Consider the following 27,562-nt stretch of genomic DNA (forward strand, 5'->3'; position numbering starts at 1 on the left):
ACTATACCGTGTTTATGGGGAATCCGTTATAAAAGATTTTTTGTACAGGTTCATATATTTCCTATGAGAAATATCAAATTATCTTTAATTCATTCAACTGGAGAATACATAGAACGATGGGTAAATTAAGATACCAACGTTGACTAAAATTCATCTCGCATAGAGTTTGGTAAGTTATATGGAAGGAACATGGATCATAAAAACAGCAGATCGAAAATAACGTAAAATATTTCAAGTGTTTTCAAATTATTTATGTTCAATATAAGAATGCTACATTCTCAAATACTAACTGTGAATTATTCATTGAATAAAAAAAAAATTATTACACTATTATTCGCTGCGTCCAACGCAACTGTTGCATTGCCGCGGCCATGAGATATAATTAGCATGTCATTTAAATGTGGTAATTAAATATTAATCAAAAGGTCCGCAGTAACAAGTCCAAATTCATTATAACTAAAATTTGATCCTGATACCGGTTAGTAATCAAAGTAATAAAGATACTTTGATTTAAAACACAAAAGCTGACTGCCAAAGACTAATGCAATTATTTGTGAAGCACTTCAAAAATTTAAAAAAAAGCCGTTAGTTAATTTCGTCGTAATTAGATAGGATGCGCATGTTTCGATTAATAAATAAGGCTCGCTGGGAGTCGGAAGAGACGATTTACGTGGCTGGAACACGTATTCCGGATGCCGCCAAAGAGTGCGGCACTTCGTACTCTTGTGGCACAGCCTCAAGGGTTCCGTCGCCGTGGCCGGCCCTCCCTCACCCTGCAGCGGTGCTACAAAAGTGACCTACGTGCTGCAGGTCTGACATGGCGGGAGGCGTAGGAGTTGGCGATCGACTGACGTAAGTGGCGCCAACTTGTGCTTTCCCTATGCCCCGATGTTGGGACGTGACAGGGTGGAAGAAGAAGAAGGGAGTCGTATTTTTCAAGAAGATTTTTTTGTAGTGGCTATATATTATATTTCAGGTGTTTTCAAATTATGTATAATTTACTTTATTAATAAGATAATATTGGCAGCATGTTGATTTTCAAGCAATATATCAATTTAAAGCTGTTTACGTTGTCCAACAATGACAGATTTAACGATATATGCCAGATGCATCTTTGCGTAGTAAAGTTCAAAAATGCTATATCTGGCAAGAAAAACGCTTAGTTGGCAAAATTGTCTGCAAATATTTAGAAAAAACTATTGGCAATTTTAATTAGAGATTCATAATATTATAGAACCCTAGCGAAGTGAATAGAAAAAATACTAAAAACAACTACCGATCACAGTAATGTTATGCCAATCACAATATTTGCATACAAAGAATGACAAATCTGTTAAAAAATAGAATATGGTTATAGAAATAGTAAGAATGTGATTTTTTCAATAGCTATTATAAGAAATAATATTATATAAGTATAACAATATTGCTTGGCGCCAATGTCACTATTATTGTATGACATTCGTTTTATTGTGATTAAATACAATTTAATACTACAGTGACTCGTTTGAATGCATTTTGTATTGAATTATTTTATAAGTCAAATGCCAATTAAGTTATTAGCGTATGAATGATCTTTAATTGAGTTTTTGTAAACAGAATGTCAATATTTCTAGACTACTGCATAATCTCTTTCAAAAATAATTACATTCTAGTTTATCTGTACAAATCAATTTTCATTATATAAGGACTCGGGATTAAGAACAAATTATATACCGTGTCTAGACTTAAATTTAAATAGGTACAATAATTTAATTTTTTATTATGTATACTACTAAATAATACCAATATCAAGTAAACCTATCAGTTTACCTTCGATTCTCGCCGGCAGGAAGCAGTTGAAATTCCTTTGTTCATATCACACTCTCGACTATCGTCAGACGAAAGTGTTAAAGATTATTTAGATCTTTATCGAAAATTGTTATCAAAAGCATACAAAGCTGATGAAACTTATGTCACCCTGTGTTGGACCCCAAAGCAGCAACTTTACTGTTAGATTATATTCTAAATTCTTACTTATAAAATTATTATGTGATTATGTTATGGTATAACTTGATGGATTAAAATAATATATGAACTTTACTTTTATTTAATATCATTTTAATATATACGTATTATATTATAGCTATATTCATTTGTAACGCGAATAAATTAATATTAATCCATCGCCCTTAGATTAAAACCATCCCCCTACGTAATAATGGCATTGAATATACCATTGAAATATTCACGACTTGGAAATGCAATTCCTGATAGTTTTTGATACCTATGAATCCCGAGATTAGTAAACATAATCCGGAAACTTTAAATTGGTTTCTTTATCAATAATTTACCTACACATGTCGTAGGGGGAATCGCCGGATGCTCACGGATAATAAATAACCTTTTTTTGCTACCATACGCAATTGTAACAACATCAGAAAAATAATAAATCCGTTTATATTTAATTTAATATTTTTTTAAGAATTTTATGAATGTATGTTTTAATTTTCTCATTGAATTTAATACAAACACATCCACGAATGTATAGCAATTGTTATAATCTCGGAATGTTTGTGAATTTTACTACATAATATATTGTATTTATTGTCAACACAGTATGTATTTTTTTTATTTTAGTTGATATTGTATTTTTTACCTATTCTTAAATAAATAAATAAAACTGTTTTACTTTCACATTATTATTTATACTACAATATTATTTACTCCGTTAAAGCTATGTATTTCCAAGATTTAACGGACACAATATTAAATAGTATATTATACTATTATATATTTGTTAAATTATACTAGACATTTACTCTTGACTTATTTAAGGCGACACGTTAGCAGAATAATTAGTCATAAACGTGGATTTCAAATATGCACCCTATTCTATCACTCAAGTTAATGCAGATAAGAGATTAGAATCAATAGTAATTATAAAAATGTTTCATAGATTTACAGTCATAGAAAAAAATATTACTAAAAAAGTCTTATATTAAAATTTATGCAATTATAGAAAAAAATAGTAAACATTACTTTATTATCTTTTCATTGCCTGCAGAAATATAAATATCATAAATTACTATCAATAAAATAAGATTATACAGGACTGTATGTTAGTATTCAGTGACGTTCTAACAATGGTGGAATATTTTATAAGACCTTATTGTACTAATGGTTTCTCTTAAATTAATATATTGGATTTGATTATTTATTTTATATTAGGCATAATTAAAGCCTCAGATGCCATATAATGGACGTTTATATAGCACGTCGGATTTTAATTACCATGGATTTACACAATTTATAAAATGTACATACTTACTTATCTTTTAGTTTTAGATAACATAATTTCTGTTTTCAGTGTGCTTTCCAATTCATCCAACAATACATTCAGCAGTACTTAACATGGCAGAACAGACATCCTTTGAACCACAGACCCACTGATAGAGCTGTATCAAAGGCACGCCTAAGAATGGTGATGGAAACTCACAGCATACATTTCTTCGAAGAGCTTCTTTATCATAATTGATAAATATAAGCCTCGGCATTTAGTTGAAATGATAAATAATTGATCCTGTTGTTCTCCTTGTGGATCTCAACAAAAGCTATATGTCCAAAAGATAACCATGAGGGGGGACTGAATCAATGGCAGGATTATGGAAGTGAAGGCCCGACGAACTGAATAATTTTGAGTAAAGTAAAAAAAAAACAAATCGTTTCCTTTAATTAAAAATAATTATTGTTTAGGATAACATAAAATAATATTAGTGGTTTATTTTTTTGTGTACAAGTACTATTTGTTTGAGTGGTTATAGTCCATTATGCGTTGAATAAAATATTTTTGTGAAATACGCTACTTTTAAGATTTTGGTATAATTTCATAATTGTATTACTGGTTTGAACTGTTTCAAGGCCCTTTTTTTAATATTCTTATAAATCAATTGTATTATCTGCGATGGAGATGAAATTTAGCAATATTTTTTCTACGAACAACACAATTATAAATTTGATTTGTACCTAAAATTAATTTATAAATTTTTATTCTTTAAGTTGTGTCATGGTGTACTAAATATTTGTATTTTAAACATTCAATGCCAGAAAACTATAATAAAACTCTACTTGTTATACCAATCCGGATAATAGAATTATGACTACTAGATCTTTTTAATATATGTAGGGATTATTTGGTGGTAATTCATAATGATTCATAAAAATGATCTATTCATCGATACTCACCACTAGGGAATCCAATCCCGAGGCAAAATTCTGATCCCGGGATTTCGGGATTACAATTTGACAATCCCGGGATCCCGGGACTGGTCCCGGGATTGGCATTTTTTCCATTGTTAATATAAAAATTTTATATTTACAAATAACATTGATAAAATCGGTCAAAAATAAATCTAGTATAATTTATACTATTTAAGACATTTATTGTTAATATTCTATACGTTAAATTTTGGAAATACAAAATTTTTAATGAAGTAAATAATATTGTAATATAAATAATAATGTGAATTTAATATGAGATTGCTGTTTCTGATAGTAAAGACTTAATGAATGGGTTAGCGAGATTTAAAATAGTAAAGCAAGTCATGGTGTACTTATGGCCTTCCCGCTTCATAAATCTAATTAGTCAGCCAAATATGAAACTGCCGTAAAACGTATGAGATCATAGTGGAATTACTTTGTTAATAGTGCGAAGTATTGTTTTTCCAATATTTCTTATTTTTGTTAATTTATGTGAAAAAATAAAATGAATCCGCAACTTACACATGGGTATAAATCAAACTTCATTGAACCTCAGTTTATTTCTAATGTAGTTATTTGTTATTAAGAATATTTTTTCTGTTATATTTTCGTTTTTATTTTATTTTCCATAAAAAAATGATAAAAAAATCAATCCCAAAAGTTTCGGGATTATGTTTATCAATCCCGGGATTCATAGGTATCGAAAAAAGGTCGAGATCCCGGGATCCCGGGATTGGAATCCTTACTCACCACGTACATACGAGGCGCCGAGCGCCAAAGGAGCTCAAGCACCATTTAACAAAAGTGCTACAAAATGGCCGACAAGTTTTCAGTGAATTTATTTTTTTAATTTTAAACTTGAATGATGAAATGGACCAATATTTTTAAGTAAAGCAAATTTAAAAAAAATCAAAGTATTATTTGCAATAATATTTAATGAAAAATATCTATTGGATTCCAAAAAAAATGGTGTTTGAGCTCCTTTGGCATAAAGAAAAATGAAAAAAGGTGGCACTTGATACTTTTTTCTGTTGCATAAGCTTCTGTGGCATTAACATTTTAAAATTCAAATAATCGCATTAGTTTAAAAAAATAAATCATTTAAAAAAATGTTTTAATGTAAGGGTTTGGATAGCAATAAAAAAACATTTTGATATAAACAAATTTTATTATGCTAAATAAATACTGAAAAAATGGTCAAATTTCTCATGAGTTTGTTTGGCATAAAATTTGCCTTATAATATTAAATACGTTTTTGCCATTACAGCGATGATTTCAAAGCCTTTGGATTGTTTTTTTTTTTTTTTGTAATAACCGTCTATGGCGTCTATATACCCAATATTATTAATAATACTAAATCAAATCGTTACTACAAACTGGCTAAAATAACAAAATCATTATTCAAATTTAACATCATCATTTTTTCTCAAGGATTCGGGTGATTTTTTAAATACTTTTTTTAGTGTATATCAATCGTAATTGGATATAAAATAAGATGAAATTAGAAATAAGAGTTATTTTCCTTCATAGAAGTAAAAGTTTAGTGGACATAATTACTAAAATTACGTTAATAACCATATTTCAAAAGTAATCTAAAATATTTTAAGCAACAGCGTATGTGAAAGAAAAACGGATAAAACATGTTAAACGTACTGTGATTTTCCTCGTTTACAGGTTTAACACACATCGAAATTATTTTTATAATCCTTCTTGAGCTTATTTTTAGTTTTTTTCACTGTTGAGAACGTATATTCAATAAGACAAATCTGACAGCTGTTTTGGTCTCGCGCTCTCCATAGAATAATGGCGGATAAGCTTCTGTGGCGTGCCGACATAACGACCAAAACAATTATGCCACAGAAAATAAATCTCTATTGTAAAATATCTATAATTATTTGAGCGATAAGGTTTTGTGGCATGATACATATCGATTTATAGAAAAAACCTACATTCAAATGTCAAAAATCGTAAAGTTGGCGCTTGAGCTCCTTTGGCACTCGGCGCCTAATTATTAATTACATGATCTGCGTTTTTTTAATATTTATAAAATAGGTATTAAGAATTCTCGTTCTATAATACTAATATTAAGTTAACTCTATAAGTAATATAATACTAATAATGTAAACACTTGGATTACGATCACAACTGTCAATATCAGCTGTTTAGATGTCCGCCATCTTGTTATAATAAATTTCTGTGTTGCATTGACTTTAAAATTGGTACGACACTGAGTTGCACTACTGGATATTAAAAATGCACTTATATTCTATTATACTGCATTCGCGTTTACAGTTCAATAATAAACATGTTAAATTCAAATTAAATTGGCATATAGTGTCCTAGTTCCTAGTACAATAAAGAATGTCGTTCGCATTGACCCCACAAATAAATTAATCATGAATAGCAACGTAATTTGCTACTCTAATTTAAGGAGTGTCTTTTCAATGAGTTCAAATTGAGTTTTGTTAAGGACAAAATATAATAATCTATTTAAATTGTATCCATCCATGGTACTTGAAGCCGTAATCCACATATTTAGAAGCAGGGCATTCAGTCCATTACTCCATTACGGTTGCATCTTTGCAGTGTTTAAATAAGGGGTATATTTATATTTGCACAAGTTAATAGACAGTTTTCACAAAGTGCCGTCAACACTCGAAAAGGTCAAATTCACATCGAAAATGGATGGTTTCACAAATGATCGACAACTGTCAAATGGTAGATTTTAACTATGAAAAGAAATAGTTTTCACTTGTCATTAGATTCGTGTAAAAATGTATAGATGTATCGACGAAAAATATAGTTTGCCCTTCTTAGAGGTTAAAATAATTAAAAGAATATTATTTAACATGAGTATTTATACTTAATAGTGTTGTAAGCAGCTACATACATATTATATTCAGATATAAATAGTATATAAGTCTATGAAAAACTCATTCAAAAGAAATGATCAATTTGATGAAAGGTTATAATTATTATATAGATAGATGATAGAGGATAGATAAATGGTAGTTTTTATGTCTTCAAAAATTCATCCATATTCTATCCATATTCTTTTATACTCTATTTTATTGATATGAGGCTATTAAAACAACAATTTCTACAGTAATTATCATACTTTATTTGACAGATCTGAAACATGAGATGACCATAGACTAAGGATTATATTTTGTTTGGTGAAATATTGTTTCGCTTTGTGAATATCCTCCCTTTTCTATGTGACTAGTTGTCAAAACTAAGTTTACTCATATTTTTTAAAATATGACATGATACCTTTGTTTGATATTATTTAGTGTATATGAAAGATATTTTCCAAATGTTTGAATATTTATTGTTGATGTGAATTTTGACTAACGCGATGTGTTATTAATTCTCACCCTTTAAATATTCTGTGAATTAATGGAATCATTAAAATATATATGTATAAACAAAAATATATAAATGATGTACTCACTATACGTTAGATCCAGCCTGGTGGGTGTCAATACGTTCCTTAAAAAAATAATTCACTAAAACACTTGTCACTTTTATATCGCAAATTTAAGTTAGCTGCACTGATATGGGGGTTCTTGACACGTCCAGTAAAACATGATCGAGTAAATAATAATATGTTATTACAGCATAGATTGCAAAGCACATTTGATGATTGGGGTGAGTTTATACACTGAAACAAAAGAAAAACACGAATTAGAATGATTATTTTAATTAAATATTAGTATCATTGTCACTATAATATTATACTTTCACTTAGTCTTATAATTGGTATCCGTTTATGATGGAGTCTTAGAGACTATTCATGGGGTGGTTTTAACCGTGTGCCAAATTAAACCATTTGCTCATGGAATTATATTTTCATTAAATATAAGCATTTAGCCATTTCCGTTTATACAATGTATATATATACGCATCATTGGCGAAGGGTGAAGGTAGGCTATTAAGATTCAACATAAATAGTGTACACTAAACTTTGTAAGTCATACTTTTATTTATTTTCATCGAACCAATAATACAATTTGCAGATGGTGCTGGTTAGTTTTTAAAATTCCATTAAGCCCCACCTAAGCCAAACGACAATAGTTTAGGTATGCAATGGGCGATCCGACAAAAATAGTACACACTTTTTCAGTCATACTTATTTGTTTTTGTTGAATTAAAAATATTTATTACGAATGGTGTTGACAAGTTTTTTTTTAAATTCATTAAGCTCTGCCTAACCAAGCCATAATAGATAAAAATATTCTTCTATCTGCAAAATATCTAAAATTATGTATGATTTAATGGCTTAGTTTTAGATATTTTATATATAAACGAATATTTTTCGACTATTATCTAGGTACTATGGCAAAGTTTAGTGTGCACTATTTATGTCGAATCTTAACAGCCTGCCTCCACCCTTCGCCAATGATACACATATATGATTCCATATATTTCCATAAATTGAAATCATAAGTTTAGTACCTATGCCACACGGTACAAAACCGCATGCGGTTTCCATCTACGATGGCGTCTTAAATGGCTGAAGCGATGGTAAACTACGATGGCAAAACGGTGGCGCTGAGTCATCCGTGATAGATAAATAAATTTTATGAAACCAAGACCCGCCAAAGGTAATAAAGGTGTCAATGTACATTTCAAAATTTAGTATCCACAATGAATTAGTATTAAATATGTATATATAATATTGTGAATGTGATTAATCAACAATAATATAAAATACGAAATACTGTTATTTGTATATATGAGTCGTATTCCAGAAACCCATTACCATCACGTCACGTGAGATCATGCCTGTGCTATAACCATTAGAATATTCAATAATAACAACTGATAACCCACAAAAACATTATGTCAATCACCTGTCATTTGTAGCCCCTTACATGCCACTAAAATAAATTTAAAATTTCTATCATAATTATATGTAAGGTTGGTAGTATCATACGCGTGAGGCTTTGTGTGATTCCGATACATTTTGTCAGATTTTGAAAACTGAAATTATTCCTTTTCAGCTAAAAATGTGCTATAGCTATAGGAAGGGAGCACATGTCTGATAACATTTAAAAAGCGACATGGCATGTTATTTGCCTATGGTGCGAGTTTATCATAAACGCACGTGTGCTCACTTGACGTGATGGTAATTTGTTTCTAGCATAAGTGCCAAAAAGAGATTTGTTTTTGCTAAATCTATTATATTTACGTGTTACTCATAGTCATGGTATAGAAAAGATCTAAACTCTATTAAAAACTGTCACTTAAAGGGTTTATTACGTTTTTGTTCTGATTTCCTAGGTATAATAAATTTAGCACATATACCGATTTTTACAAAATATAGTCTTCAAGTGTTGTCTTTTGCGGTATATTTTGGATGATTACGAGAGATTCAGACTACAGTTAATATTTATTTAACATCACTTCGTAAAATATAATAACACCATTAGACGGAAGTGGACTTGTTCTTCCGTGAAATAACATATAAACTATTTGATTTGGTGTCTAATCGGCGTGAAAATAAGTTGTTTGTTGTTATAAAACAATATGCCATGTCATTTTTCACTTGAAATTACGGTCAAATCTCATTTTTTTGTTACTCCGCCGACATAACAGTTATGTGTATTGTTCATAATATTATATTGTTTTTAACAAAGATTTGCATTGCTCAACGGAGATTTTTTTGACGCAGATAACGCAATTGATTCGCCAGAATCTTAAAAAGATGCATATTTCTCACAAATTGAGTTAGTATGAAATATTACCGAAAGCATAACAAAATCACTGCCACTACCATCAAAAGGGCCTGTAACCAGCACTCTAAATGGAAAATTTTACGAACCGGAGCGCTCGTTAATTTTCTGAAAATATTAACATAGTTAGGTATCTAATTTTATGTGTTTTATAAAAATAAGTGTGTTTAATTTTTTGTTATATGGCCATTCTAGCTCAAACGGTAAATTATTTTTTCCACGAGACGGAACGATAATGCTGTCGATTTTGTGTTCCTGTCCATTTCGAGCCCTGCCTGTATCCTAACCACATAAACACATCCGTATCCGTATCTCATGTCTCGAAAGTTTACTGATCACTGCTTTACATATAGCTTTATATTATTATACAATATTAAAAAAACTTGTAAATTTCGGGGATGGGAAACTGGGATTCGATCTAACTCCTTACGAATTTAGAGGCTGATACTTAATACTTCACTACGGGTATTGAATAAATTGAAATACGTATAATAACCATGAACTGATTTTGCATTGTATCCAACAATATATATTTCAAATTCATGGACCTATTTGTTGTCATTATTCTTTTTTAGACCTGGGCTATTTTAGCGAAGCATTATTTTAATACTTTCAATGTAATGGCCTGTTATCCTCGTTTCGATTTCATTGAATGAAAATTGATTTATATGACACAGTATTAAATCACTATATTGACAACTCATTTTAGAATTATTCAATGAACTATCATACCCCGTTCGCCCTTTAGCGACAGTATTTACGTTGCACTGTTGCGAGCTTTATGACTGCAATCGGAATGCAATTATTGCACATGCAACCAACACACCGCGTTTGATTTTATCGATTTCATTACTCGCTTAAATGAATATACAAATATGTCCATATATAGATAATGGAGGGTTCAATTGCCGTAAGGGACAAAACAAAACAAAAGAGTTTCATTGTTTTTTCAATGAAAAATTTCCTAAAACAATTTACTGAACTCAGTGGGGAGTACGGATTAAATGAGAGCTCTGGTATAGTGTAGGGTTGTGATAAATTTTTACTCTCTCTTGGTAGTTTCTTAATTATTATCTTCGCTACACCACTGTTCTCATTTAAGCCTGTTATCAAATGGTGTCCAAATACAAACTCTATTATTAATCGCAATATTATTTATACTTCGTTGTTTTTTTTTCATATCAGAGTAAATACAATATTTTGAAAACAGTAAGTAGGTACACAAAATGTACATGCATGTAAATGTGGATGCCGGACGAAATCCCGAAAGCCTTAATCCAGAAAGCCGAAATCCCGAATGCCGAAATCCCGAAATTGAATCCCGAAAATTAAAATCCCGTAATTGCGCAAATTTTACGAGACAAAAAAACCATTCTTTGTGGAACAAATGAGTTTTTACCTCCCCTGCAAAAAAAAATTGCGCGATCTTAACTCTTAACTTGAATTGTGCGATTTTTAAAAGAGAGACAAACATCCGTTTTCCACAAAAAAAATGGTCTTTTTGTTGCGCAATTCAAGATAAGTGTTAAGATTGCGCAATTATTACTGTTTGTATTTTTGTTATTTTTCGGGATTTCGGCCTTCGGGACTCCGGCCATTTGGGATTTCAGCGTTCGGGATTTCGATATTCGGGATTTCGGCCTTCGGGATTTCGGCTTTCGGGATTTAGGCTTTCGGGATTTCGGCCATTCGGGATTTCAGCCATTCGGGATTTCAACATTCGGGATTTCGGCCTTCGGGATTCCAGCCTTCGGGATTTCGACCCAAACCTTGTAAATGTTTTCAATATGTACTAATATAATTTAATGTTTGTTCTCATTGGCGTGTTTAGGGACTTGACTTGAGGATCCGAGAGATTGGCTGATTTGGATTAAAAGCTATAAACCGTAATGTACCTAATTAAAATATCAATGTATCTCTTTCCTAGAATCTTTAGCCTAGAAGTTTGATGTTAGTTAAGGGGATTTTGTTTGTATATTTTGGATTATATGTTATACCTACTCAATTTTTGGGAGATGGGTAGGTATTCATCTTTTTAAGGTTTTGATATAATTGAATAATTGTTTGACTGCTTTGATCTATTTCAATGCCACCTTTTAAATCTTCTGGCGAATCGCACCATCTACATTAAAGGAAATTTTCTCTGCTGTGTATTAACAATCTTGTCGTTCTAATAAAATATATCAGTGAACATAATATTATTATTGAAGAACTAACCAGTTATATAATATTCATGAATAATTTAATTAATAACAACCCTATTTTTTTTGTTATTCATCTGCAATGCCATCATTTGAAATAATGTTTTTAAAATTTAAACTACGCAGAAGTCTAAAATTATATAATATTTTCCGACCGTGTCCGATCCTAATAGGATCATATGGGCCGCCAGAGTAGAGGTTTGTATTAACAGATTTTGTTTTTTACGAGAAATGGATGTCAGCCACTTGCTCAACCTAATAGGTCCATACCCTGACTCACACACAAATTGAAAAATAATATGTGTACTTGCCAGACCCAGGATTCGAACCTGAGACCCACGGCATGATAGTCCAACGCTTAAGCCGCGCGGCCACCGTGGGTGTATATCTTCTAATATATTAGTATGTATTTTTATTTAACTTATTTTACTACTGTTTTTATATCCACGTTGTTTTGTTTTGTTTTGTTTATAATATAAAATGCTAATAAAACAATCAGTCCACGATAGATGGAATGGCAGATCGTGCACCACTGATTTATACCAATGACTATAATCAAACATTGTTACAATATTAAAAGCAATGATAATTAATTTAACATTGCTAATAATGGCATCCAATACTGGCAATGCTATCAGTGATGCATAAGGCTGCATTGTGATAAATAGTTCTCAATTATATGTACGTTGACACATTACATCCGGTGGCAAATGAAGTGAATGGCCGAAGTCTTCACGTGGGTGCAGTAACACTAAGATATTAGGTATTTGGTCTCAAGATCAAGGCAATCCGGAGCGAGTTCGTAATGGACTGGCTGGTGTCAGATAAGGAACGCAGCATGCGAGATTGCGTGCGAGAGAGCGAGACGTGTCGATAGACCATTAAACCCTTTACGTAATCCAACTTTCTTCTCGTTGTCACTGCTTGGCCGAGTTGGTTTCGTATCGCTTTTTTGACCGATTTAAAACTCGCGCAACCGAAGGAAATCGATCAAAATAACCGCCAATCTGGTAAATATCAATCAAGGTAATATTCATTGATTTATAACTGGAATTAATTTGACAAAAATTACTTTGTATTCATAAACATGTATAAAAAAATTAAGAATATAATCGTATTATCTATATTTTAAGACAGGAATTAAAATTATATTTCCTCGGATAAAAATAAACTTCACACATATAAAAATGATTTTGGAGATTTTTTCTATGAAGGTGTGAGTATAGATACAATATTAAATGATTATTGCTAAAGTGAATAAATACATATCTAATTAAATTTACTTAAGTTAAGTTGCATTTTAGATTCTTTTACACCAAACTTTATACTCGGATATTTATTTGCCAGGACCACAGTAAATTTCAAGTATTTTATATTAGTTTTACGAGGGCATTTTTTTTGTTGTATAATGAATATGTAATCCATAATTAACTATTTCTTTTATTCAATGAATAATTCACAAGATTTAAGAATATATCATTCTGATTATTGAACATATATAATTTAGAAAAACACTTTCTGAGAGATACGACGGAATGGGGCGTATACCCGTGGAGATGCAAGGTTCGATTCCCGGCCGGGTTGGCTTACATTTTTCAATAAGATTTTTTCTATTGGTTATAATATACTCTCTCAGAAAGCGTTTTTTCTAAATTATATATGTTGAATATGTAATCATTATTTAGGTTGTAAGAAATACGTAAAATTACAAATAATTTTATGTACCTACATAAAAATGTGCTTTAAATTAAAAAGTAATTGTTTACACTGGCTTAATAATAGTAAAAGCCATAGGTATTATTTATAAATGCACGCAGTTTTATATTTTTAAGTTGTTTAAATTTATAATCTTTATGGAGGACAATATAATGCTGAATTCTAAACGTGGTTCGTTAAAACCGATCTTTATGGAAAAGTATAAGAATCGAATTTAATTTAGGAATATATGAAAAACCATTTTAATGTTAAATTACCACACCCATTATGGTGAAGTATTTACGGTATGCATACCTGTTATAGATTGACATTTGACGTGAATCTTGGCCTTTATTTGTTCTTAAATCATACATATACCACTGATTCAATTATTGAAGTAACTACTAAAGGGAAATTAACCTTTTGTATAATAACATATCGAATCGCAAAAGATTTTGATATGGTTGAATTGATAACTTTCAAATAAATACAATTTCTGTATTAATTATAACATTTTCTAAACATACAAAAAAGGAAAAAGTGCACACCATCTTAACGTTTTGTAATGTAAGTAGGTACCTTAAATTAGTATCCTCAATCGATAGTATAAAATGTAATACAGATTTGAGAAAAAATACCTATATTATCATGAAGACTTAATGTATTTATTTTACCCACTGTGGGTACCCACTAACCAAAACAATACAGAATTAATGGTCCAACTTCTTCAAAATGAACGAGAGAATTCCACGATGACCATCAACATCCCTTATAAGGAAAACTGATTGCCGATTGCAGACTAACTTCGAACAAAAACATTGAAATGCAAGTACTCGTACTTCTGCTCGACTATCAGTGGCAGAAGTAAGTTTATTTTGATGAGAGGGTTAAACTAAATAAGAGATTGTAGGCAGGGTAGTTCTTCTATTAAATGATTGGAGAACTAAAATGTCTACAGTAAGAACACAATAAAAGTGGAAATACTTTCATGTCTAGAATCAGAATATAACACCTCTTAAAACACATGCAAAATTAAATGATATTGTGTTATTACTTCATAATAAAAAAGTACCATGTTTAATCCTAAACGAAGCATGTGGACCTCCACAGAATAGAGATAGTATAAACAAGGTCCAAATACGTATAGAAAAAAACAATATTTGTGTTTGTCAGACTTGGTGCTCGAATCATAGACTATCAATTTATATACAGACACTTTAGCACTCGGCCAACGTTATAAAATCATAAATGCGATGCTTAGATAGGTATTACACTGCGACTCGTCCTCACTCAGCCACAGAGCTACCAGATAACATAAAAATATCTGCAGGATAACGTGGCACGTAATTAAGAAAAATAGTGCGATCTTCTGATTTTAGAATACGTTAGTTTTCTGTTTTTATCCCGTAAAATAAATAGCACGCCTCTGTTTCAAATATACGACGCCATTTTATTTCAACTAAGTCCCTAAAATGGTGGACTAATAAAGGCGTGGATGGAAGCATTCGAAATTTGAAAATACACATTGAAACTGCATTTATTCACCCATAGGTAGGTAGTAATTATCATTGATAGGCGATTTAAAGTACACGCAAGTCAGTGTGACATAATTCAGCTTTCTCGCTCCAGACAAAATGATAATACAACAAAAATTGGAAGTAAAACGGGTTTGTTGTAAAGAGAAATGTCTCCAAAATTGGGGTGTCGTCAATGCATTACAAATAATAAATCATCGAATTACGTTGTCAGCGAAAATGAGGCGTTCCAATTTTCAAAAGTGGAACTTTGTCAACAACTTGTTTTTTTACACCAAAAGACAGATGGCGCAGTAAAAGACCAAACTGATATAATTAATCGAGCTTTCATTATTGTATGCATTTTATATAAGTGGAAAAACACCGCCATAAAATTTATTGTTCCAGTATAATAGTTAAAGTTCAGTAAATTTATATTCCAAAGTACACTAATATCTTTTGTTTAATTCACTCGTATGGCGGCATATTGCTAATGACATGAAAATTAAAAAAAAGACATCCGTACTAAATGTAAACTTTTATTTGTGTTTGGAATGTTCTGCTATTATTAGTGATATAACGCATAAATTCCCTTCAATTGTGCAGATTCTGCTTTATTTCCAATTATTATTATGTATATTTGGATCACTCACTGAATAATATTTATATACATCAAACCAAGCCAACCAAATACTAGGTCCTTTCGTTACACGCACAAAACTAAATTTAATATTTAAGTTCCATTATTTTTAAAAGTAAATCAACGATATGCATTTTTATACATTTCTATCTGAAAATCACCCACGAGGAATCTGTTTTTGAACTCAGATCAAAACAATCATTACTTAACAAAACAGTTATTTTAAAAAAAAGTTCTTCGTGTTTGGAGTACCAGCCTGGCCCCAAATTGTAATAGATTGTCTTAACAATGCATTACTACAAGGGTGTCGAATTTGATGTCTCTGGGTATACGGGAAGTAAGCTAAAAGGCGCAACAGAAAAAAACATAACGGAAAAACGTGACAAAAAATTATAACAGGAAAACCTTGCAGAATTAAGATTATTTTTTTATTATAATAAAGTAGATAATAATTCATCCATATATTGGTTAATGGTGATCAAATATAAGCAAACTAATTAATTGATGGTCTATTTTCGTATGTAAGAATAATAATTTAAGTATCGTATTAATTATTGTTATAAATATAATGTAGGGATGTGTAAGATAGATTGTTATTAATCTTTCATGCAAAAAACATTGATCATAATTAATTATTGTGAAAGGATTAGTTAGTAGAGAAATAAAATTTAAAAAAACTTTATGGCATCGCAGGAGATTAAGTGGATCGTTTGTTTTTTTATTGTCTCGCTAAAAAAGACAATTATGGTAATCATTATGATGCAGCTATGTAATAGAATGGTAAGTTATTTTATTTGACGTTTAAGCCATTATGAAATGCGAAATGATACATTGTAATTGCCGATTCATGTTTGAACCCGACAATGGGCGCATCTCAAGTCTAGAAGTCGACTGATATAGTCATGCTAACATAGACAATTCGTCCTAAGCATAAACATGAAATAATATAAAATGTCCCTTCCAACATAAAATAATTTTAAATGTGTAATTATTAAAATGTAAATAATAAAATCGATAGACAATTTTATTGGTCAACAACCACAAATTGTAAATTAAAAATAAGATTGGCATGTCGTTCGATTTTTGAAATGCCTGAAATATTATTATTGCCACTCACTATAAGTGTTCGAAATTCAAAAATAATTATTGTTTTCTCTCCATTAAAAAGGCGTCGCAAAAGCTTTCGACAATTAAATTTTTCTGAGATGTCTTCCATTATAAGTAAGTTTAATTGCCGATTTCCTCCCTTTCAATATATCATAAATAATCATTCAAAATTGGCGCAAATATGATAATATAATATTATAAAATCAATTCGAATATTCACCGAGAATTGTTATAATAAATATGAAACAAATCACTTGCCGATTAAATTAAACAAATGCATATAAATGTAAAAAGACGTAATATATTAATTTGATTTAATGACCTTATCGTTTCTGGTTTTTTATTACTAGGGTACCCTACTACGGTAGTAGGATGTTGTGAAAGACGTAAATACCTATAGTTGTAAAAAACCTACTAAATGCACATTTAAACTAAATAGAAGAAAAAAATATAGACAGGCTGACGAGTTGAATTATTGTAGGTATTAATCCTAATTATACCGTATAAAAATCATATCAATTATTATTTTATTAATTTTTAATATTGTCTATTGATCTCATTTAATCTGTAGAGACTTTAACACACATTAACAGAGCCTTAGAAAAAATCTTGGACAGAGTAATAATCGATAAATTTGGAGCTAGTCTTAATCATGAATTAAATTGTTAATGTTATTATTCATAACCTATCCTGATTTACACATATGGTAGCCATAATTCACGGAAATTTAAATATACCTCAGATAGCGTAGTAACATGTATGATTAATACTTGAATCAGAGTGATTAGAGCTCTCTCCCGACATTCAAAGGGTTTTTGATAATATATACACATATTCAGTGTCATAATACATATGGACAAATTCAGTGTCATTATACAGTGGTATCCAAAGAGTAATAATCGACCAAAATGGTGCTCTTACTAAACCCTTATAAAATTCGTAGGATGTAAGTACGTGGCAGCATGGCCCACACATCCTGAAACGGGTCCTAGGCCATGGTGTTTGGCGGACGCCCTAGATATCTTTATGGTTATGAGCAGTATGATTGATGTTCTACAGTAGTATTCCCAAAATGCGGTAAAACTAAGGGTATTACTTTTCTTTGAATGGTTTTTGCATAATAAATACAGGACTGTTCACGAAAATTTTGTGGTAACCAAGTAAAATGCTACCCTTCACCATATTTGATAAATAGCCACTTTTATTAGACAGGAAACAACACACTTCAAATAATTATAAAATAAAATTCTACGCATGAATAATCATTTAATTAGGTATATCAATCACCATATTGACACCTCGTAAGTCCGGGTAGGAAGAGGAGTCGGGGCCGCACAGCCCGATCCGACCTCTGCACTCAACTCTGCGGTTGACCTGACGTTAATAGCGCCCTTTGTAGCGCGCCGTCGATCGATACGTGTAAGTTACACGACCAGCTTCCACCCTTCGACTAGCTCAGTGATGGTAAATTGTACAGCGCGGTCAATCGAAGCTGGGTTTGGTGTTGGTAGAGCACGTTCAGTGTAAGGTCGTCTTGACAGTTGGGTAAATATAGGATGCCGGGATGATAAAAATGATGAACGCACCAATTAATCGACGCAAAGGTCAACGGTTTTTATTATTTATTATGGTTTACAGTAAGGTTAGATACACAACACAACACACAGATACACAATTATTAAGTTTTACCACAGTTTATGTTACAGGCACATTCGAGATTAAAGGTCGGTCAAAAGTTTGCAGGATATTAATTAAATTTTCACGAGTAGGTTCATTTATATTTTTATTCGCAGTGATCGCACGGCTACACTATTATTTATAGAAGAGTTATCTAAGTTAGTTTCTCGATTTTTAAATTATCTAGACAACTCTGGGCGCCTTGTGTCGCTAGCAAATCGCGATGCACGTCACTTAACTGCTATGGGAAGTTAGTATGTGTAGTAAACACGTGTTGACTAACCGGATCGATTCCTGTCGATACAAAAATCGTTTTAAAAAAAAGTAGGTAAACAGCAACAAATTATAATTCACACGGCGAGACGTGGTGTCTACCTCCGACCTCGGCTTACTGCCTGGCAGATCGCAACATCGGTTATGTCCCCTTTTCAGGCCTTATCGCTGTCCCTCTCGATCTACCCCTGAACGCTCACCCCTCTCTGTCATTCTCGCCCGCGGCAGAATGCTTGGCATTTGCCTGGGTTTTACCTTAAGGGTCGTCCAGGTCACCTTTTGGCCAGGTAGTCGAGAGCTACAGCGATTTCGGGGGAATCGAGCCCAAAAGAAACAATATTAGGTATCTTAATATAAATACGATTTAAAAACTAAAATTATTTCCTTCGAGTCTCAATCATACTAATCTCGCATGACCAACCTTTATCTCACCTATCTAGCAATTTGTACATTTTTTTGTTAATAAATAAAAGTACAGAGCATTTTATAAATTTGATCGAGCGGCGATAGACGGACGCTTGGCTTAGCGGACTATAAGAAACATGAATGTGGCATCCATAGCTTTGCTCGTACTTTACCGTAAAGGGGTCCTCCATACACGTAGAAACGTGGAGGTATCAATATTATATCATCAAATTGCATCTAAATATTCTGCAAGTGAAATAGCGTCGCAGGCTACTTTTTTACTATTAGAGTAAATTTTTGGTCTGTGTTTATCTTACTTAACTGGTTGACCCACCACGCTGTACCCCTTGGATAGAGAGCCCTGTCTGCATAGAACAGATTAATTAATATAAATGTAAAAGCCATAGCCATTGACCAAAGTTCTGATGCATGATAGTTTATGGTCTGACCACCATAAAACCTAAGTAAAAAAATCCGCGTCGACTGTTTCCAAACGTTGAAAGCACGTTACATTAACGTGACAAACTAAAATACATATTATTAACCATTGGAAATAGCATATTCTGTGTTCGTGTTCAAGTTTATCCCATATTTTTCCACACTCAAGATATTAATAAACCAGTGGCCATTAATTTTGTGTTCCCTGCCTGTCATCCTCCCCTTGTGAGGGCCATGCGTGGCAGTGATTAAATAGGAACCAAGAATTGTGGAAGTGGCTGGGGGAGATTTTCAATTATTAGTGGATTTGATGGACTTTGTTGATAATCTTCTTCTTATTGTGCCATCCCCTACCGGAGGTCGGCCACCATCAAGGCGACCTTATCATTGTCGTCTGCTACCCGGAACAGTTTAGTGGAGCTGCACTCGTACCAATCACGGAGGTTCTTAAGCCACGGAATGCGGCGCCGTCCTCTGCTACGCTTCCCATTGATCTTTCCTTGAATGACAAGTTGGGAAATGCTGTATTTTTGTCCTCTCATAATGTGGCCGAGGTACTGTAGTTTCCTGGTTTTGATACTACGTAGAACTTTTCGGTCCTTCCCCATTCAATTGAGAACCTCAACATTTGTCACCCGGTCAGTCCAAGGAATTTTGAGGATGCACCTATACAGCCACATCTCGAAAGCTTCAAGTCTCAGTGACATCTCTTGGTTTAGCGTCCATACTTCCATACAAAGAATTGAGAGAACATAACAACGTACCATACGCAGTCTCAGACCTAAGTTAAGATCTCGATTGCTAAGGAGGCTTCTCATTTTGAGAAAGGCGCTCCTTGCGATCTCAATTCTTGTTTTTATTTCCTGAGACTGCTACCATTTCTCATTGACCCAGGGATTGATAATAACGAAATAAAAAATATTAATTACAATAATTATTACTTTCTATGTCTTATATTGTAATCGGAGAAGAACACTTAGTAAATGTAATCGAATAAAATCAAGCAAGAGCATTGTTTAATCGCATGTATTTATAAAACAAATTACAATAATATGTGTGCATCACGATCATGGTAGTATGATTTTTTCTTTGTACTTAATAATGCTAGCGAAAATTAATCCTCCTATCTCACAATGAATAGATGGTATAAATTATTATAACTATAAATCATTAAAGAGGCATTCGCAATAAAAAGATTAAGGTTGTGTAATTGTGTTGCAAGATGGACGTAGGTAACTATTATCTATTACAGATGTCGGAATGATTTAGATGAATGGAAAGCGTGCCATATACATCTTGAAAGGAAGCCTTATAGCAGTTATGAATTATAACACTTCTGTAACAAACGCCAGACGTTGGATATTCAAAATAATATTTTTTTATATATTTCCAGATTCAGCGGTGCTAATATAAGTCTAAATATGTGGAAATGAATCTGATAAAGGGATTAAAATATTCTGACGATTTTTCTCATTATTTCGATGAAAGTAATTTTGAATTTCAGATAAATTTGTAACAAAAATCATACTAATTTCGTCTATCGCATACAACATCTCTTAAATATCCTTCCTGGAAAATCATGACGCGAATTTATTTATGTGGTAAAACTCCATGATCATAATTTTAAAACAACTATTTGCCATAATTAAAGTGTATTTTGATGATGCAAATGGAAGTATAATTATTTTGTTAAGCTAGAGTTAAGTTAAGGTACATTATCTGTGGTGGAGGCGGCCGGCAGGCTTGCGTAAGTACAGTGCAGGTTTTATATCAAGTTCACGGTAGTTTCTAGAATTAATGCTCTCCCGAAATATTTATTTTCCCCGCGGTTTTAATTCAATTTTTATTCGATATTGATAACATTAAAATGTCTAAACGTTTACAGAACGAGACGAAGACTGTTATGTCGAATGAAGAGAAGTTTTAGGAGAAAAACATAAAATAAAGCTTCTATTCCCACTCAATGGTGCCAGAAATAGAGTATCTGATATGAACACAAAGTCAACACGCAAAGAATACGTATCGTAATAGTATGAGCACGCAATAACGACATGATTTCACAGCGCATTCGGCGCTTTGACGAGAAGACTTGATATAGAAATTGGTATATAACTAGGGAATCCAATCCCGAGCCAAAATTCTGATCCCGGAATTTCGGGATTACAATTTGACAATCCCGGGATCCCGGGACTGGTCCCGGGATTGGGATTTTTTTCCATTGTTAATATAAAATTTTTATATTTACAAATAACATTGATAAAATCGGTCAAAAATAAATCTAGTATAATTTATACTATTTAAGACATTTATTGTTAATATTGTATACGTTCAATCTTGGAAATACACAAGTTTAATGGAGTAAATAATATTGTAATATAAATAATAATGTGAATTTAATATGAGATTGCTATTTCTGATAGTAAAGACATAATGAATAGATCAGCGAGATTTAAAATAGTAAAGCAAATAATCATGGCGTACTTATGGCCTTTCCGCTTCATAAATCTAATTAGTCAGCCAAATATGAAACTGCCGTAAAACGTATATCATGGTGGAATTACTTTGTTAAAAGTGCGAAGCATTGTTTTTGTACCAATCTTTCTCATTTTTAATAATCTATGTGAAAAAATAAAATGAATCGGCAACCTACACATCAAACTTCATTCAAACTCAGTTTATTTCTAATGTAGTTATTTTGTATTAAAAGTATTTTTTCTGTTATATTTTCCATAAAAATTGATAAAAAAATCAATCCCGAAATCCCGGGATTATGTTTATCAATCCCGGGATTCATAGGTATCGAAAATAGCTCGGGATCCCGGGATCCCGGGATTGGATTCCCTATATATAACGTACTCATCGCATGAGATGAAACTTCGCAAAGGAGCATTCTAGCGATACTGCTTTCCGCTAGCGATTTGGCACCATACAAAGCTCAAAGAAACCATATACTAAGTTTCGTGCGTATGATAATGGCTGTATAACTTTAAGAGTAATGGGAAGATAATAGGGTGAACGATGCAACCTCTCGCCAAATTAAGGGTATAGCAACGTTGGACCTGATTGATGCCTGAGTATCAATCTGGACTGTCTCCTACAAACCAGCTTGATTCCGGCTTCCTGGACGTCCACGAAATACCAACCACTGGACCACAGGGTATACACGGTGGAGGTACATGATGCTGGAAGGAAACCGGTGAGTGACAGGCATGATTTGAGGTGCGTAGTGTCTATTATGCTTTAACTAAGAAGCGAAAAAGAATTGCAATACCGTAATAACTGATATAATATTTTACTTTAAGTTAATAAGTTAATCCTAAGATATAAATGTTTGATCTGAGTAGGATATAAAGAAAAATTGCTTAGGAATACCACTCTCAAGGTGTTGAGGCGAAGATAAAAATGCTAAGTAAGAGAAAGATAATGGGTCTCAATTCTACTAAAATTATCTGCAGTCGGGAATCAATGCTGCTTACCTAACAAAGGCTATTCTTCACCCTACAAATTAAATGATCCGTCTCTAAATAATGAATATATATTTACAATGGAACCTTTGCAGTAGACCAGCGGCTCTTAAAGTGTGGTCAGTGAACTGCTACAGATATTTGTGGTGACTTAACCTGCATTAGACCATGCTACATCATTATTTACTCACGCATAACTATTTATATAAGTGTATTTCTATGTTTCACTGGGAAAATATGTATGGTCATGATTAGAGTAGGGTTTCGGGAATTCTCGAGAAATTTTCGAAATTTTCCATCCCGAATCTCGAGAATTGAATTTTTTAACATTTCGGAAAATCCCGGATCTCGAGAATCTTTTCTCGGGATTTCTTTATTATCAAATATTAATTGAAAAAATGATTTTCTATAGGAAAAAAGTGGACAGAAAACACAAAACGTTCAAAGACTGATCGGGGCATTTAACACAATTAAGCCAACGTCGACTCAAAATGAGCGCATTTTTTGCAACATCAGGGAATTTTGAGTCTCAAAAGCGTACGCGATTATCAGACGCAGCGATTGACATGTGTGTTTTTTAAAATTCCATTTTAATAAGTAATGTTTTGAATTATTTTTGTTTTCCTACTTCTATTTTGTTTGTATTCTTACATAAATTAAAAAAAAGTCATATATTTTTGCAATTTGTTTGTTTTTACAATAATTTTAGGATTTTTACAAGTTTTTTTTTAAATTTCATTTTTAAGATAGAAGATAGAGAATTCCATTTTGGTAATCCCGAATCTCGAGATTGAGATTTTTTCGGGAAATACCCAACTCTAGTCATGATACTGAAGATAGCTTTAATATTAATAAAATTGATTTCAAGATTTCTATAAACATCGAGGTTTTTTTGAATAAATAAAAATATATTAAAATCACTCCGATGCCTTCAATAGAACTTAAAATTAAATTTGAATGATCAAAATATATGTAATGGTAACATGAAGGTATTCAATGAACACTTGAGAATGACAGTTTTTTTTCAGTAGCAAGTTTAATTTAAACAATATTAATTAAGAATTTGTTTTTCTATGTAAGGTTGTAGGTACGTACATATGTGTCACGAAATGATCCATCGATGAAAATGTGCCGCTGTAAAAATACACGATATTACAATTTTCCGTAATCTTGATTTTGAAAGCTTGAACCAAATTGTAAATTTTTACTATTATTTTCGGACTGAAATAAATATTCACTGAAATATTTTATATTCCAAGTGCAAAAATTGAGTTTTTGTCATGTTTTAGGGCTTTTATGAGTATAATTACAATCAGATATGTGAAAATGTGCACTGCAAAGTGAACGTTGTGTCGCTTTGTTAGACGTTGCCCTGTTAACGAAGGCACGATTGGGTAGATGTCTTGCGGAGTAACCGTTCAATCATAAGTTATGGAAATAGTCCCGCATATCCAATAATTTATGTATTTACCATCTAATTTCTAAATAAAAAAAAATAGTAAGAGTGCATTTGGGCGCCTGAATAGTACCTATCTTAAAAAGTGACCTCAAATTGTGTCTTAAGCGTAAAGTGTTCAACCAATGTATGCTAACAACGCTCACGTATACATGTGAAACATGAACTCTTAATTAATGTGAAATAAATTCAAAAAATACGGGTAGCACAACGTGGAATGGTTAGGTATATGTTGGGCATAACGCGTAAAGATCACAAAAGAAACCAATGGATAAAGAAGCAGACAAGAGTACGCGATGTAACATAAGTTGCTAAGCATCTGAAATGGCAATGGCGAGTGGTTAACCGCTGGAGAAATGCGCTTATACAGTGGTACCCAAGGGGCACTAAACGCTTTAACACCCTCTGGATAGACGAGCTCATAAAGTTTGGTGAATGTACGTGGCAGCAAAGAACTGGGGACCGATAGGAGTGGAGAGAGCAAGGTAGAGCTTCATCCAGCAGTGGATTGACTCCGGCTGATAGATATAGATAGTTAAATATATCACTATTACCATACATCAGAGGGGCGGGGGGGGGCAAACTGCGGCCCGCCATCATTAATTGTACTTCTGATTACGAATAACTTTTTTATAATTTTTTAAAAAATATTGACAATAAATTAAAATTTGTTCAGCAATAGTACGCGATTCATTTTCAAGTATAAGATTCTAGATATCAAGTTTCAAGATAGTGTACCGACAGAGCTACAACTTGATATTATTGATCTGCAGCGTGACACTCATTTAAGAGAATTGCATCGTCGTGAAGAAATCTCCAAATTTTACAATGCCTTTAAAGATTATGCAAGAAAAATGTTAGTTATTTTTGGATCAACCTATATATGTGAACAAACATTTTCGATCATGAACTTCAATGAAAATTCTTTACGATAAAATATCTCCGATGCCCATTTACAAGCAGTTTTGAGAATATCAACTACAAAATATACACCTGAATTTTAAAAAATGTACAACAGTTTCATTCTTCCCATTAATTTTTTTGTAATGTTTATTTTTCGTGATAATAAATAGTGTATATCTAAAAATGGTATTTTACTTGCGGCCCGCCGCACATTTTGAATTCTTGAATTTGGCCCTCCATCCAAAAAGTTTGCCCCCCCCCCTGCCATACTTACTATTACCGCTTTTATTTCTTTAATACTTCGACGCAAACTTTTGATGTTTTATTTGATATTATTTTTAAATAACTTCTTTTTTAATTAACAGTTGATAACTAAACGAAAACTCTACAATAATTAGTAACTATTTATTATAAACAATACTATGCATATTTTGTGTTGGTCATTATACGTTTGCTTAGTGAAAACGAGACTCAACGTTTACCCATAACGTTTCTAGATAATATTTTCTAATCGATTTAAATTTTACACTATTCCATTTGAGTCATTTTTTGCGACCCGGGTTTCGCCTTTTGACATCTAGGTACTATACGCACTCACCAATGGTAAATACACAACGGCAATGAATACCGTTAATTCTAACTAATATAAAAAATGAATGCACTAAGCTAGATAAAAGCTTCATCACCTACCCATTCAGTCAAGGATCACAATAAAAAATATAGTCAACAAATTATGAATAGTTGAATTAGTATTTGTAAAAAAACCCTGCCTAATACATCATTAGATACCTAATCACTAATAGTACAAAACTTATATCCATTCAAATTCCATCAAGTACCCTCAGTCGATAGTATTAATGTTTTTAGATATGTTTCGACTAAGTAAATTATCGGTAAATTTTAATAAAAGTCATTCTGCGCACTATATTGATGGGAGGCACTAGTAACCCTGGGTGCCGGACGAAATCCCGAAGGCCGAAATCTCGAATGCTGAAATCCCGAATGGCCGAAATCCCGAAAGCTTAAATCCCGAATGGCCGAAATCCCGAAAAATAAAAAAATACAAACAGTGTTACTTGCGCAATCTTAACACTTATCTTGAATTGCGCAAATTTTACAAGAGAGAAAAAAACCATTTTGCGCAATTATTACTGTTTGGATTTTTTTATTTTTCGGGATTCCGGCCATTCGGGATTTCAGCGTTCGGGATTTCAGTTTTCGGGATTCCGGCCTTCGGGATTTCAACCCAAACCCAGTAACCCTGCATGTTTACTAGAAATATATTTCTTAACAATGCAATACTTTTGTAGTATTTAATTGCACACGCCAAACTTGTTTTAGAAATGAATATACATGGGCATTTGCACATTGAGTTCATCCGGCAAACAATATAAATAGACGTTGATGCTTAAGATAATAGCACGGTATGTAAATCCTGTTATTTTTAACATTTTCCTTACAACTTACTGTAAAACAATATCACGAAATCTTTGATCTGAATAGAAACGTGATGATCCGAAATCGATTGTGTTACTCGAACAACAAACACAAAGCCAATTGGAGTAACCTGATCAATAGTGATCTAGATTTTACACCACTGGCATCTAAACTCTGGTTCGTGAATATAAAAGATTATTATAGTGGATATCAGTGGCGAAGGGTGGAGGTAGGCTGTTAAGATCTGACATAAATAGTTCACACTGAACTTTTTCAGTCACACTTATTTGTTTTCATTGAACACGGCTGTACAGACACGGCGGGTGGTGGAGGTGTATTGATAATAGAATTTTTCTGATGGTACTGATTAGCTTTTAA

General features: G+C 32.3%; 1 protein-coding gene across 2 annotated transcripts in view; it reads right to left on the reverse strand.

Annotated features, from left to right (window-relative positions):
• The window catches only part of LOC147075677 (uncharacterized), a 367,777-nt gene that overhangs the window by 283,705 nt on the left and 56,510 nt on the right, over positions 1-27,562 (reverse strand). For both annotated transcript variants that reach the window (XM_085941997.1, XM_085941996.1), the window contains exon 2: positions 7,691-7,900. The gene's annotated coding sequence lies outside the window, so the exon portion shown is untranslated. The remainder of the gene's footprint in view (positions 1-7,690; positions 7,901-27,562) is intronic.

Source organism: Rhyacophila brunnea, unplaced genomic scaffold (genome assembly GCF_057557595.1).
Source record: "Rhyacophila brunnea isolate RB1 unplaced genomic scaffold, BYU_Rbru_1.0 scaffold_14, whole genome shotgun sequence".
NCBI lineage: Eukaryota > Metazoa > Arthropoda > Insecta > Trichoptera > Rhyacophilidae > Rhyacophila > Rhyacophila brunnea.